Source organism: Gavialis gangeticus, unplaced genomic scaffold (genome assembly GCF_001723915.1).
Source record: "Gavialis gangeticus isolate Ggan-Ray unplaced genomic scaffold, GavGan_comp1, whole genome shotgun sequence".
In the NCBI taxonomy this organism is placed as follows: domain Eukaryota; kingdom Metazoa; phylum Chordata; order Crocodylia; family Gavialidae; genus Gavialis; species Gavialis gangeticus.
The window spans coordinates 35,046,170-35,060,837 of NW_017728997.1; the positions used below are offsets into that span (position 1 = coordinate 35,046,170).

Here is a 14,668-nt window from a genome sequence, read left to right on the forward strand (position 1 = left end):
GTCATTCTCCCCTTGTACTCGGCCTTGGTGAGGCCACAGCTGGAGTACTGCGTCCAGTTTTGGGCTCCACAATTCAAAAAGGATGTGGAGAAGCTTGAGAGAGTCCAGTAAAGAGCCACGCGCATGATCAGAGGTCCGGAAAACAGACCTTACGACAACAGGCTGAAAGCTATGGGGCTCTTTAGCCTGGAAAAGCACAGGCTCAGGCGTGATCTGATGGCCACCTACAAGTTTATCAGGGGTGACCACCAGGATCTGGGGGATCGTTTGTTCACCAGAGCGCCCCAAAGGATGATGAGGTTGAATGGTCATAAACTGCTACAAGACTGTTTCAGGCTGGACATAAAGAATTTCTTTACTGTCCGAGCCCCCAAGGTCTGGAACAGCCTGCCATTGGAGGTGGTTCAAGCACCTACACTGAACACCTTCAAGAGCAAACTGGATGCTTATCTTGCTGGGATCCTATGACCCCAGCTGACTTCCTGCCCTTTGGGCTGGGGGCTGGACTTGATGATCTTCCGAGGTCCCTTCCAACCCTAATGTCTACGAAATCTATGAAACCCAGGGGGCCCGTGGGCCTATACATTGATGTGTCTCTGGGCCTTCTTCCCTCCTATTGCCCTACATCACAAGAAAAAGTGTAAGATAGAAACCCAAGCACCAGTGGTGGAAAATAAAACCTGATACAAGTAGTAAAACAGCCAAAAGCCTAAGCTGAGGCTGAATTACAGGCCAAAAGAGCCTTCCATCAACTGCTATATCCTGCCCCAGGAGGTCTCTAAATCAGAAAACATCAGTTCCCAGCTTACAACCTACATCTGAACTGAGCACAAATCACCAAGCACCAGGCAGAGTTATCATCCTTATTCACTGATTCTGCACATTCAGAAGAAACCTTGTCAGTTATCATGGGTGCACTCTTCCTATGCTGATCAACGTTACCAATTTGGATTCCCCCAGTCCAGTGCATTTACTTCTTAGGACACCCAAAAGTCACAATCCAAGGCTTGTGAAACTGACCCAGAACTTTCCTGGCCTGGAAGAGAATCATAAGGCACTGGTGCCACCCCTGAACAAAACAGTCAGTGATACCCAGAGAAGAAAACTCTGTTTTCCTCCAAACAAATACTATAATAGCCTAACTATCCACCCTCGATAACATCTATTCTAGCTTACTACCCAGTGTCAAACTTTCTATTCCTGGGCAAGCTCAGAGAGGAGGTAGGGAAAAGCCAAATACATATGACTGAAACAGCTCTGGTAGGGCTGATGAACAATTTCCTTCCATCAATGGACAGAGAACAGATAACCATTCTCCTGTTGGCCCTGGGATACTGCCATCTCACCTGACAGAGGTGGTAGGGGTTCATTCAAGAACATGAACAGTTTGGATCCTTGCTAGTGAGATGCTATCAACAGTTATTGGAAGATAGCTATGGAACCACCACTAGCCCTTACTTGTAGTATTCCTCAAAGAACATCTGGCTATTCTGTTTAATATCCACCTACAGCTACTGCATGGGCTTAAAAGCCAGCAATATATTAAGGATACATAGCTTACCTATTCTCACCACATGGCTACACCACTACTGCCATGATGGCTCAGGGCTTAAATAAGATCAGTTCATAGATGAACAACACCTGGATGATACTAAAACACAAGCAAGACAGAAGTGATGCTGGTAGGGAAGATGAAAATGTATTTGAAGAGTCTGCAGCCACTGACATGCTAGGTCAGCTGGAGAAATTCAACCTGTAACTGTTCCTATTTCTTGCTATTGCTAAGTTCTCAGAAGGCAGCTTCTACAAACACCACTTTTTGTCATCTCCAGTTTGCTCAGAATCTCTCTCAACCTGGCAGACAATTACTTTGCTTCAGTTTTTCGCGCTTTTGTTACCTCCCAGCTTGACTACAGCAATGCATGGGCACAAAGCCTTCAGCACCTAGAAAATATCAACCAGTGCAGGACTCTACAGCATGTCTCTGAAGCAGTGCAGCCTACCAGAAACACAAGCTTAGTTGCCACATTGGCTTCCCACAGAATTTCAAAACAAGTTCAAGGCCTTAAACATCTTTGTCCAAATACTTTATGGCCTGGGCTCAAGACTGAAGAAAGTCTAACTAAAGCTCTGAGATGAAGGTCAAGATCAAAAACTTTACTCTCCTGGCACACTGGATTTCTTTACAACATAGGTAACATACTTTTGTGTGGAAGATGAGGCTCTGTCAAGGGAAGGTTCAACCATGCAGAATGAACACCCCTGACAAGTAAGTACCATCTCCTTCTACTCTAAGTGCAAGGCTTGTTTCTGCAACCTTGCTTTCTCTTATATACCCATTTAAAACACCAGAACAAAAGCACTCCACTTCATACTTCTGTACCAAGGGCAAGGATGCAGACAACAAGCAACATATCATCTCAGTTAACGATGTCCTGCAACACTCTCAGATACCATGCTCATTGCCATAATATGAAGAACACTACATAAGGGTAGGGTCATCTAATCTTTCTCTGGATGTATCCACCCATTATAGAATTGGAGGAGATAATACGCCTAGAGGCAAATATTTTCATAAGTGACTGATGATTTTAGGTTCTATCTTAAAGATGTCCTGACTCAAAGTGCTAACTAGAACTGTGTACTTTACCTTTTTCCCACAAATAAAACAGTGAATATGTCAAAAGGTGTACTTTTTGGTGGTCCCAAGCCTATTTGAAAGATAAGAGCTGAGACACTGGTTCAGTTCCGTTGCTCAGGTTCTTCAGTGGGATGATGAGCAGCAGGTGGTTACAGCGCCATTCCCTAACTGCAGGGAACCCTCGGAGAACAGAAATAAGATGACACCAGAAGTGAAGAGAAGTGGTCCCAGACGACAGACCATGGGACCCACACTGGAAGCAGGTGAGAGTCAGCTAAGCTGCCCACATTTCTTTCATAGTTTCATAGTTGGTAGGGTCAGAAGGGACCCGAGCAGATCATCACGTCTGACCCCCTGCCATGGCAGGAAAGAGTACTGGGGTCAAACGACCCCAGCAAGGTGTTCGTCTATCCTCATCTTAAAGACCCCCAGGGTAGGAGCCAACACCACTTCTCTTGGAAGTTGGTTCCAGATCGTAGCTGCTCTGACCGTGAAGTAGCGCCTCCTGATATCTAGCCTGAATCTACCCTCTGCCAGCTTGTGACCATTATTTCTAGTCACTCCTGGCAGTGCTCAGGGAAACAGGGACTCTCCCATTGCCTGCTGGTCCCCCATGACTAGTTTGTAACAGGCCACTAGATCCCCCCTCAGCCTTCTCTTGTGGAAGCTGAACAGCTTCAGGTCCCTTAGCCTCTCCTTGTAGGGCCTGCCCTGCTGCCCCCTGATCATGCAAGTGGCCCTCCTCTGCACCCTCTCCATGTTGTCCACATCCTTCCTGAAGTGCGGCGCCCAGAACTGGACGCAGTACTCCAGTTGCAGCCTGGCCAGTGCCGCATAGAGGGGGAGGATCACCTCCTTTGACCTGCTTGAGATGCATCTGTGGATGCACGACAAGGTGCAGATGGCCTTCCTGACCGCATCCCCACACTCCCAGCCCATGTTCATTTTGGCATCAACGATGACTCCAAGATCCTTTTCTGCCTCTGCACTGACAAGAAGGGTGTTCTCCAGCCTGTAGGTATGCTGCTGGTTCTTCCTCCCCAGGTGCAGTACCTTGCACTTGTCAGTGCTGAAACCCATCCTGTTGCCTCTTGCAGAACTCAGTTCTCCTTTTACTTTCCCATCAAAGTCATGAAGAGCAAGAGGCTTGGCAAGAAGCAGGACTCCCTTACAGAAAACAGTCTGGACAGTGGTTGCACCCCTGTCACACCCGGGTTCCTTTGTTCTGTGGTTCTGATCACCCCCACCTCCTCTTCCTTCTACTTCATCTCTGTGTGCCTTCTACCTGTGCCCCTATGGTGATGCCAGAGGCAAACTCACAGGTAGAAGAGCCTGAAGCAAAATGAACACCTGGTCCAGGGACAGGCAGAGCTTAATGACCCAAGGGGCAGAAGCAGAGGGGTCCAGAGCACCCTGCATAAGCCTGAGCCCCAGGCCAGGAAGGGACAGCCTGGCTGCGAAAGCCGCCAAGGACAGAACCTTCTCAGAGAGGTGTGAAAACCAGAGCCCAGACTGTGGCAAGAGGAGCCTCAAACCAGACTGCAATGAGAGGATTCAGCAGGGACCCCTGAGTAAAGAGAAGCTGAGAACCTGCGTGGGAAGCAATTTGAGTACCTTTGATATTTTCTGTTTTGTTTTTTTTCTACTTGAAGCCCAACACAAAGGGGTGTGGCATACCCCATGTGGCACATTTCTTTGAGCCAAGACCAGTACTTTCATTTTGTGGTTTTCATTTTTCCCCAGAAGACTGGATTGCACCTGTAGGGGAGGTGGAGACCACTGAAAGGAGGTGCCTGGGGACACCCCAAACTTGAAATTAAGCTGAGTGGATACAGGGTGAGGAATGCAGTAGGTTCTGTGACTGAATGACACCAGGGTTGTCCAGACTAAAAGGCAGGAGGACGGCAGGGGGAATCAGGTCTAAAAGCCCCTAGCTCCCTATGTACTAGTTATTGTTGGGCCTGGAACCTGTGGGTCACAGACTGTGACCAAAACTGAGCCAGGAGCTTGTGGCCCTGAACAGTGGGCCCCAAGCTAGAGGGCTCAGCAAGAGTAAGATTGGGACAAGGCTGGGAGGAGGGTGTCCAGCTGTGTCCCCAGTGGTCCAGCAGTGGGGATAGCATCCGGCACTTCCGTGGGCATTCTGGCCATGGGGGATGTGAGTGGGGGGAGGGGGAAGTGGCCAGCTCTCCTCTGGTGGAGAGGAGGGCATCTGGCTCTTCCCTGGGTGCTCCAGCCACAGAAAAAGTGGGTGGCTTTTTTTCAGGTGTCCCCACAACCAGGGAAATTACTGGGTTGACTCCAGCCATGGGGAGAGTGTCTGGACCCATTTCCGATGGCCCAGCCTCTGTCTTCTGGCCCATTTTTAGCCCATTGCTCCTAGTTAGTGTGACTTTTCCAGTCAGTGCAGTACTGGGTGGTTTGATGAGTGGCCCAGCCACCCATGCCTTGGTGCAGAGGTGGGTCGGGCATGTGCCTGTTACTTCTACATTGGATCCAGCCCCTTACTTTTTGTTTTTCTAATACAATTGTCTAAGAATAGGCATTTTGACCAAATGAAACATTTTGGTCAAAATACACATGCACACAAATTCAGTTTGACTTTCTCCAAACCATTTTTTCGATGTTTTGGTTCAAGCAGCCAAACTAAAACATCAGTATTTGCATAGGTGCTGTGCTGAGCACCTACCATTTAAGAGCCAGGCTCCTTTAATATGGCAAGTGAATATGGCCTCTTAACTTTGTGAACTGCTTTGACATCTCCATATGTAACTATGTTATGAAGCAGTACTGCCCAACTTCAGTGTAGCACAGGGCAGGCCACACGCTGTGGGGGTGGCTCCCTCCATATTGCTTGCCAATTCCTGGGCAGCTGTGGAGGCAGTGGGAGAGGTGGCTACAGGGGCCCACATGTTATAACCGCTAATGGACCATATGCCATGGGCTGCCAGTTTGACAGCCCTGCTATACAAAGACCAAAGTATCTGCTTAATGAATAGCTTTCAAATTATTATTCTAATCCTAATTTACTAATTTTTACTTCAAATTATAATCTTAGTATGAAATGAGATTTTTTTTTCCTTCTTCACAAGTCAGCCTGCTGTTGCTTTTGGATCTAAGTTAGCCTATGCACTAACTTAGATTTTTGTTACTGATCATTAACACTACCATTACACCTGCTTATTCTATTCCTATTCATCTCAGACAATCCTACATCACTGTCCAACTCGAGGTCCCTTTTACTAACCACAGAAAGACATTAAGCACCCATAGCTCTCTCCACCTAACTTCTCCCCATCATAGTCTAGTTCTTCATCCTGTTGCAGAATCTCACGTTTCCTGGAATCATCCTCATCTAAAACGTGTGTTCACATCCACAAACAAACAATCCACATACATTCCCTGCTCCATGTGGCAGCTACCGCAATCCCAGTTATTTCTTTACCTACTCTTTCTAAACTCCCAGAGTTTTGCTTGTCACCATTTTTTCCCCCACTGAGTCTGCTAACTTAGCATCCATACCCTCTCCCTCTTCTATTCTCTCTGGAATGTTATTTTCCAAATAGTAAGCCCCTGTCAATCAATTATCTGCTTGTGCTTATGGAAATCTAGCTTCTGGACTCCTTCCATTAATTTAAACAGGCTTTGAACCTGACCCAAAGTATCTGAGAAAGATCATCAACTTAGATGCTAATTTTCTAGGGACAAGGACAGTGTCTTGTCCTGTGTGCTATGCAGAATCAGATACACTGGGTGTGTCTACACCAGACGCTACATCGCCATAGCTGTACAGCAACGTAGCTCACTGCTACAGCAACACAGTGTAAGCAGGCACTAACCATAACACCACCACAACTGCACAGGAGTAATGAGCTACTGCATAGTAGGGTTATTGCTACTGAGCAGTAGGGTCGAAAAACAATCCGTGTGCCACTGGGACTGCACAATAGTAAGCAGGGGTGTGCAAAATGGGTTGTATTCAATTTGGATTCGGCCCGAATCAGGGACAGTGACTAGATTCATTGATTCGGATCACTGTCCCGATTCGATTCGGCTGAACCCAAATCTGAAGATTCGATCATGAGTCGAAGAATCAGACATTCGGCCATAGACACAGGTTTAAATGTTTTTTCTACATACCTTGAGGTAACAGGCGCAGCTTGTGAATGCTGCAATGGTGGGGCAGATGGAGCGGCCCACAGGAGTGCGGGCCACCCCCCTCCCCCATGTGCTCAATGGCAAACCTGAAAGTGAACCGGAAGTATTTCTGGTCCACTTCTGAACCCACTGCCAAGCACGCTGCCCCCTGCCCACACCTCCCCAGCTCGGCAATCAGCCATGGGGGACCCCAGGTACCCCCCCAGATGCAGGAGGCACCAGTCACAAAGCTGGGGGAGTGCGGGGAGCGTGGCCCTAGCGTGCTCCCCGACAGACCCAGAAGTACACTGGAGATGCTTCTCGTCCACTTCCAGGTCTGGTGCCGAGAACGCTGGGGACCCCACCCCATGCTCCTGTGGAATGCTCCATCCACCCCACCATCTCAGCATACATAAGCCACCTGGTACCTTGAGGTATGGAGGAAAAATATTTAAAGCTGTGTTTATGTCCGATTCATCAAATCTTTCTGAATCAATTTGGAGAATTCTCATTCGATTCAGAGAGATTAAAGGGTCTCCTGATTCAATTCAGATTCAGCGATTCGGCTGAATCAAGCCAAATCTCCACCGAATCAAATCAGCAACTGAAGCTTCACACCACCTTAGTAGCAAGTACTAAATGGCTGTACAGTACCAACTGCGCAGTCAGGGGCAAATATAGATGCCACCCACTGATTAGCAATTACAAATATAGGATTAGTTCTAGGTTTGAATATTTCTGGTCAAACTCTGCCCTCCTATGCATGCATGCAGCTCTTTACATTTATAATGATTTGTGGTTTGGTCCCAGATTTATCCTATAAACCAGAATGATGTTAGAAGACTTAGTCTGGTTTATTTTGCAAGTTATACATCATATTTTCTCATTATACATAATACTGTTGTGGTCTGTTTTATAAATAAGATGTGATTTACAATCCTCCATCGAATTTTGTTTTTAAACTATTCATTCATTCATTATTTATTAACAAGTACAGCAGAATTGGGGGGGGTTGTATCAGAATGGTATATAACTTGCTTAGTTCACAATGTGTTCACAATTTAATAAAAAGCCACTCAGCTATTCGCAGTGGTTTTTATTTCAAAAGATACCACTTCTCTAATCAGCTGAAGTATAGCTGCAGTCCAGCACAACTGATCTGAAAAGGGGCATCCTTTGAAATAAAAGCTGCTGTAAACAGCTGGAGCACCTCAACAATTCCCCACAACTGTTTCCTGTGGTTGTGTATGCCCTTGGCTAGTTTGTGAAGAAACTAACCCCAGGAAGAATCCAGGTTCTACTGCACAAAAGAACTACATTAACTGACAGCTAAAAGTAGAACTGGTCAAAATGCAGAAAAGGAGTCCATAGAGAAGGATGAAGCTGCAAAGTTGGCTTTAATTCTAATGTATGATGTAATAAGTTTTTCAAAATTTTCTGGAAAATTAAGTAACATTAAACTTTCATTTTGGGGGGAATGTATGGTGCTTTGAAAACAAAGGAAGCTTCCAGAAACAGCCAATCAATCCTATCACACTCTTAAAAATAAAATACAGTTTTGGAAATAGAATTTTTGCAAAACAACATTTAAGAACAGCTTCTATTTTCATAAAGGCCCAAATCCAGACAACAGTGCTATGTGGGGCCCAGAGATGGAACCTTCAGTATACGTGTTTCCCAATTTCACTCCTTACTGTAAATATACTTAATGCAGCTACTCCCCTGATCTCACACATACCCATACACCCCTTTTCAATAAGCATTGGTGTTACAAAGGAACATTTAGGTTAAGCAAGAAAACTTATTTCTGGCAACATCTTGTTTTTGTTGAACACACAAAACAAAGTATTAATTTAAGACTGATTTTCATTAATAATTGTCCCAGAGCCTCATATGGGCTAGTGACATAACTTGTTTGAATTTGATAGTATCCATATAAAGTGTTTCACTTTGTGCCAATTTTTTCTTCTTTTATTTTCCAGAAGAGGAAAATTACAAACATAAGGTGAATTAAGCAAGAGGAAAAAAATCATTAATACAAGGAAGAAAGAATGAACAAATATACACTGTCCCACATATGCTAGCTATGGTCCAGCATTAAAAGAGTACAGAGAAAATAAAATAAATAAGACAGAAATAAATGGTATTCAAATTGGGCCTCCATCTATCTGAAAAGAAAAATACAGTCGGACAGAAAACAGAGTGGGATTGCAATATAACTAAACCTCAGTGACGGCAACTACAATGCAGCTTCCACTATATCAGAGAAATACCAATTCAAGTCAGAGTAAAATTCTGAGTGTTCCCTGCTACTTCAGTTCGTAGTTTCCCTAGAATTCTCCCATTAAGGTGTCAATGTCTGTCTTCCTGTTGTTTTAGCCTCTTCACTTACAGGACCAGCTAAAAATCTGCTGTCAGCAAGGGAGGCCTGTACAGAGACATTTTTGCTGCCTGTGCCACATCCCCTGGTCCCTCCCTATCCCGATTATTTCAAAACTATTATACAGCATAGTCACAGGTTCAAATCCAGCTGGGGTGGGTTTAAGAAAAGAACAGGCTTCACAGAAAACTACACATTCTTTCCATAATTGCTTCCAAAACTTAGTTTGTCATTGTCATCTTAAATTATCCAGTATAGAGAAAATGCTGCAATAGACAACACTGAACAACCGTTTGTGTATAGGGGACTGCAAACTTCAATTCTCTGCATACTACAAATCAAAGTGAAACATGGTACCGGTATTATCACACTCTTGTGTCATTGTGTACACCTGTCATTTCAAGCATGCACTCCAACTCAAGATATTTTAGCCATCTACAGAGTACTTTGTATCTACTAGGTCTAGGTTCACTGAACCCTGCTGTTGCTTCTTCCAAAACAGTTGTTGTTACAGCTTTTCTTCAGCTACGCCTTCGAAGACCCTGAGGTTGTTCAGTATTCAAATTTTAATGGGATTAGGCATCTAAGTGCCCTACACTCTTCTAAAAAATTGCAATTGTACGGAGGAGTCCTGACTTGGTATATGCACGCAGAGGGCATGGGGGGCTGTTTAAGAATGGGTAAGTGGAGAGCCCAGTAGTTAGAGACTTGCTTGTGCCACCAAAGTCTCAGATTCAATTCACTGCGTTGCCAGATACCCAGCGTGTCCTTAGGCAAGTCACACAGTCTACTCAATTGATGCCTAGTGATTGATGGCCCTAGCATACTTAAATAAAGGCCCCATCTGACCAGGTCAGAAACCTTTAGTTCCTTTTGGCAAAAATTTGTTAACCCTTGGCCATCAAATGAGAGACTAATAGAAGGAAAGGAAAAGATGACTCAGAGACGATCCATCACTCTAACCTCATTAGCCCTTCTGGAACTCCAAAACTGCCTCTTGGTTCTGGTCAACCAGAGCGCCAGAAATTGAGTAATTAGAGCCTGGGAATGGCTGTTCTTAGTAGTATATGACTGTCTGGAAAGAGTTTAGGTTAGAGAACTGAAAAGACTTGCAGGAGATAAACATTTAACATGCCACTTCATGGCAGTCTCCTTCAAACTATACAGGGATATTGCAGCTTGTTGATGGAACCAAATTAAAAACGCGGGGCGGGGGGAAGAGTTATACAAAGCTGTGCGACCACAGGAACCATGATGCACTATACCAACAGTAGAATGGTAAGAGATATGGACCTTCAGGGATTGGCCCCCATTTACATCTACTGCTGTCCACCCTGTTGTTGCTAGTCCTGCCTTCTGGCCATGAATGGCTGAGCAACTGTGAATGCTGGTGTTTCCCTTTCACATGGCTTTATGATCATAATGCCTTAGGCCTTAAATAAAGACCTTAAATAGGCCTTAAACACCTATCCAGTCTTCGATATACCACTAGATAGTGAAGTTTCCTCGGAACCACTGTGTTATACGTTGATCATGGCCTTCCAAATGCTAGTATTTAATTTCTTTAAAATTTCTCACTAGTATCTATTTAACACAATATATTTACATTTAAAATAAAAGTATCCCACTGTAGGAGAAAATAAAAGTACCATAAATTTGCTTATCACCTGAACAATCACAGGAACATGCTTCCACATAACTTGCTTTTCCTTTCAAAACTCACTTGAAATTGTTTCATTCTATCATGTTTACTTTACACAAATCCTATTTCTTCCTTACAGATGGATATAATCTGTCAAAGACCTGGAACATTTTATCCCATAGCAAAATATATTCAAAGTACCATCTGTTCTTCCCGCAAGGGCACAGTAATGCCAGAAACTATTTAACATTCCATAAAGTAAAAGCATACATTGGATAGTTTCTTGCAAACGTGAAGTAAGGAATAATTTGGAATCTGGTGATAGACTTTTTTTACTGGGATTTTTCTTAAAGAGAGAAGAAAACATTTTTTTCTGGTTTATTTCCTTAAAATTTCACACATGGTATTAAGCAGTAAGGAATATATAATGAGCTAGACCTTCTTTCATAATGGACTTAATCCTATTCCTATGTAATTCAGTTTTAGATTAGTCTTCCTAATAATTTCAGTGAGATATGGACTGTGCCAGTGGAGTAATTCATAGATTTACCAATAATAGAACGAGATATATAATCCTAACCTAATCCAAATGTTTTGAGACAAAATTAGACAGCTTTCCTTTAGGCTAGGAACAGATGTTACATTTGTCCCAGGATAAATTGTACCTGTGCTGTCCCGGAACAAAAATATCCTGGGATTAGGGTGTGGACACACGCTGCCCTTCTAATCAGGGTTTAGTGAGTAGTTGAATGCAGTGCTGATTTTCTGCTATTGATTCAATGATGCAATCCTAGGATAACTTTACAAATGTAGTTTGCAATATCCTGAGAATAAACTGTTACTACCTCTTGCCTGGGAAACTTGTTTTAGAATCAATTCTCGGATAATGGACATCTGTATGCTTGTCCTTTACGCCAGATACAAGGGTTTATCCCGGAATAAATAGGACATCCATTTGCAGCCTTTGTGAGCTATATAACATTGATACATAAGGTCCAAATGCAGAAGACAAAAATTAAAAAGTATGTAAAAATGGTGCTTTAAAAAACCCCACTAAAGGGTTAGATGAGTGTTGGAACCCTGCCAGACATTATGGAATTCATAGGGATAGGCATTCATCTTGGGGAACATGCAACTCCAGTCAGTGGCATTAATGAGAGTTGTATGAGTTGCACTCTACATGCCACAATGAAGATGTAATCTTTATTAACTGAAAGCTGCTTGTGGAATACCATATATCACTGCATATAGAAAAGACTATCTAGCAAACTGAGAAATCACTAGCTAACAGCCTGCTACAGTGATAAAATTAGTATCTGAAGTTGATTCACTTCAAAATTTCTAGCAAGTCATTTTTAAGTAAGGCATGACAAGTAATGTCTTCATAGAGAAGACTTTCTGTTCCAGTGAGAAATTTACTGCAGCAGGGAAGCTTTCACCAAGAACACACTATTCCCGTACACAATGCACACATTTTTCCATCACATCAAATACTTTTTCCTTTGGGAAGAAAAGAAACTGAAAAAAATGCAACTGGAGAAGTGATAAATGTGTCAAAATCCAAATTACTTGGAGATATTTTGCAATACAATCATCCTTTATGCTTGTCTAGCTCAACTCATATGGCTCACATTCAGCCTGTCACACTGAATCATTGCTACTTCTTGACTTACATTAACAAAAACAAACTTAACTTTCATTTCAGTATGTGAGGTAAAAACCGCTCTGAAATCACAGTCAAAAGGCCAGAAGCAGAGTTAGAAATAATTGTTTTTCTAACAAGCTCACTTTTGAAGAGAGAATAAAATAGTTCACCGAGATCTGTCTAATAATACAAACACGTTTTGCTTATGGAATATTTTACAGAAAGTTATGTTGTTAGAGTTTTGTCCATGTGCAGAGTAGCCATAGCTTTAAGCAGTGTATTAACTGTAACAGACTATACAACAAATCATTCCACAGATACCTAAGTCTTTAAATTGTATCAAATGCAAGATATTTAAGAATATATTAAACTCTGATTAACAGTTAGAAAGCATTTAGACTTTAGAGAACTAAGTCAGTAAAAAAGTCAAAGGATAAACACAAGCAAGATCTCTCTGAAACAAACAGAACACATTTTATAGAGCAAAACTAAAGCTAAAGCAGTTATTTCACACTATTCACAATAAATGTGCAACAAACAACCAGTTAACAATGAATTCTGCTAACCTGCAGATGTGCAGAACTGTAGAAGCAGTAAAATTTTCCTTTACCCTTTTGTCTTCTGTTATGTTACTAGTGCTCTGTTTCCTAGTGTTGCTTAAACTCACAAGTTCCTTTCCCAGCTCTGTTTTAGGAACTGCCCAGATTTTGTGGTGTAATCTGAGCAGGGAAGTACCATGTGCCTATGATATGGTTAATTCACTTTTTACCCCCTGTGATGTCTGAGGAAAGAGCTTAGAGTTTCAAAGGATTGTTCTCTGTCCAATAGAATCCAGGTATAAATTAGAGGCCGTACTTTTGTATCTGGCAGTTTGGAATTTCGTTTGGCATCTTCAAGTCAGAAGCTACAGTCATTCATACTTCCTGGGCCTGATTCTTCACATTTGCAATATGCAAAACTCCCACTGGCTTCAGCAGGAGTTTCACACAAACGGGTATGCAGGATCAGGCTGGCAGAAGGCAGACATGGAAACAGAGCAATTTAATAGCAAAGGCCAAAAACAGATGTGGGTTTTTCTCCCAGGACAAAGCCTTTTATTCTGAGATCCTACAGTCCTACAAGTCCATTGTCCCTGCAGAGTATCTGAGATAACAACCCAGACTAATCTGAGTTAAGTGCCATTCTAGATGCATGTGTAAACAGATGTCCAATGAGAGTCAAAACCCAGGACAATCAGACTCAGGATAAACCCAATGTCTGTTTTTACCATAAGAAATTTCTCTTGGGAACTTGGAAGTTGTGGCCAATACCACAGCTTGGACTTGGGAACTCCTGAACTACAAGTAGGTAGAGGTGCACTGATCTATCGGTGCCAGTGTTCCCTCTAAGCTGCACATGTGTGCAGCCATGCACAATAAAAAAAATCATGCTGCGCAATAACTTTTTAATGCCACGCACACAGTGGGGCACCAGCGCTCCCCCCACTGCTGGCTTTGGATCCAGCCGCTTGCCACTCACCCCAACCCAGCCACAGGCTGCTGCAGGAGGAGAGGGGGCTAGGCACACTGAGACACCCATGCACTTCCAGTCAGGATTGCTCACAGATTGCTAAAAACTTTAGAGGGAACATTGATCGGTGACATATCGGAGCAGCACTGATAAGAGGAAAATTAACATTAATGGCCATCAGCTTTTTTGACCAATGTAGCTGATAATGTCACTGATAAATATAAAATGCCTTCTGGCTGGGGCCCCCAGACCCTACATGCATGCATGCAGCCATACACATGCATATGGCCAGGAATGCAGCCAAGCAGTGTGGAGATCAGTGCCCTGCAGGTAAGTCTGTGGAGAGCAAGGGGTGTAGAAGAGGGAAGGAGTAGATCGAGACCATCACAGTGAGGGAGGGAGTAGGGCAGGGGAAGGGGCTGGAGGCACTGCCCAGCCAGGGCCATGAATGGGACCTAGGGGCAGGGCAGTGAGCAAGATGGAGCCACAGGCTGCTTGTCCACAGGGTGTGGAGGGTGAGAGGGGGTGGTTCCCTGTACTAAGTGCACCCCCGAGAGGAGGCATGGGCTGGGTATGTACACCCCCAGATTTGTGGATGGGGCAGATGCAAGCTGTCCACTGTGGGCTCAGGGCTCTGCTCTGCTGCCTTTACCCCAGGGGCTCCACCTCAGCCGTGCAGCCCCCAGCTGCCCAGCAGCAGTGGGGGCAGCGAGT

General features: G+C 43.9%; 1 protein-coding gene across 4 annotated transcripts in view; it reads right to left on the reverse strand.

Annotated features, from left to right (window-relative positions):
- Positions 1-13,157, reverse strand: part of FBLN2 (fibulin 2) — a 250,793-nt gene extending 237,636 nt beyond the window's left edge. For 2 of the 4 annotated variants that reach the window (XM_019505060.1, XM_019505061.1), the window contains exon 1: positions 13,012-13,157. The gene's annotated coding sequence lies outside the window, so the exon portion shown is untranslated. The remainder of the gene's footprint in view (positions 1-13,011) is intronic. The other 2 variants (XM_019505062.1, XM_019505063.1) reach the window with 2 other exon arrangements.
- Between the last annotated feature and the right edge of the window lie 1,511 nt (positions 13,158-14,668).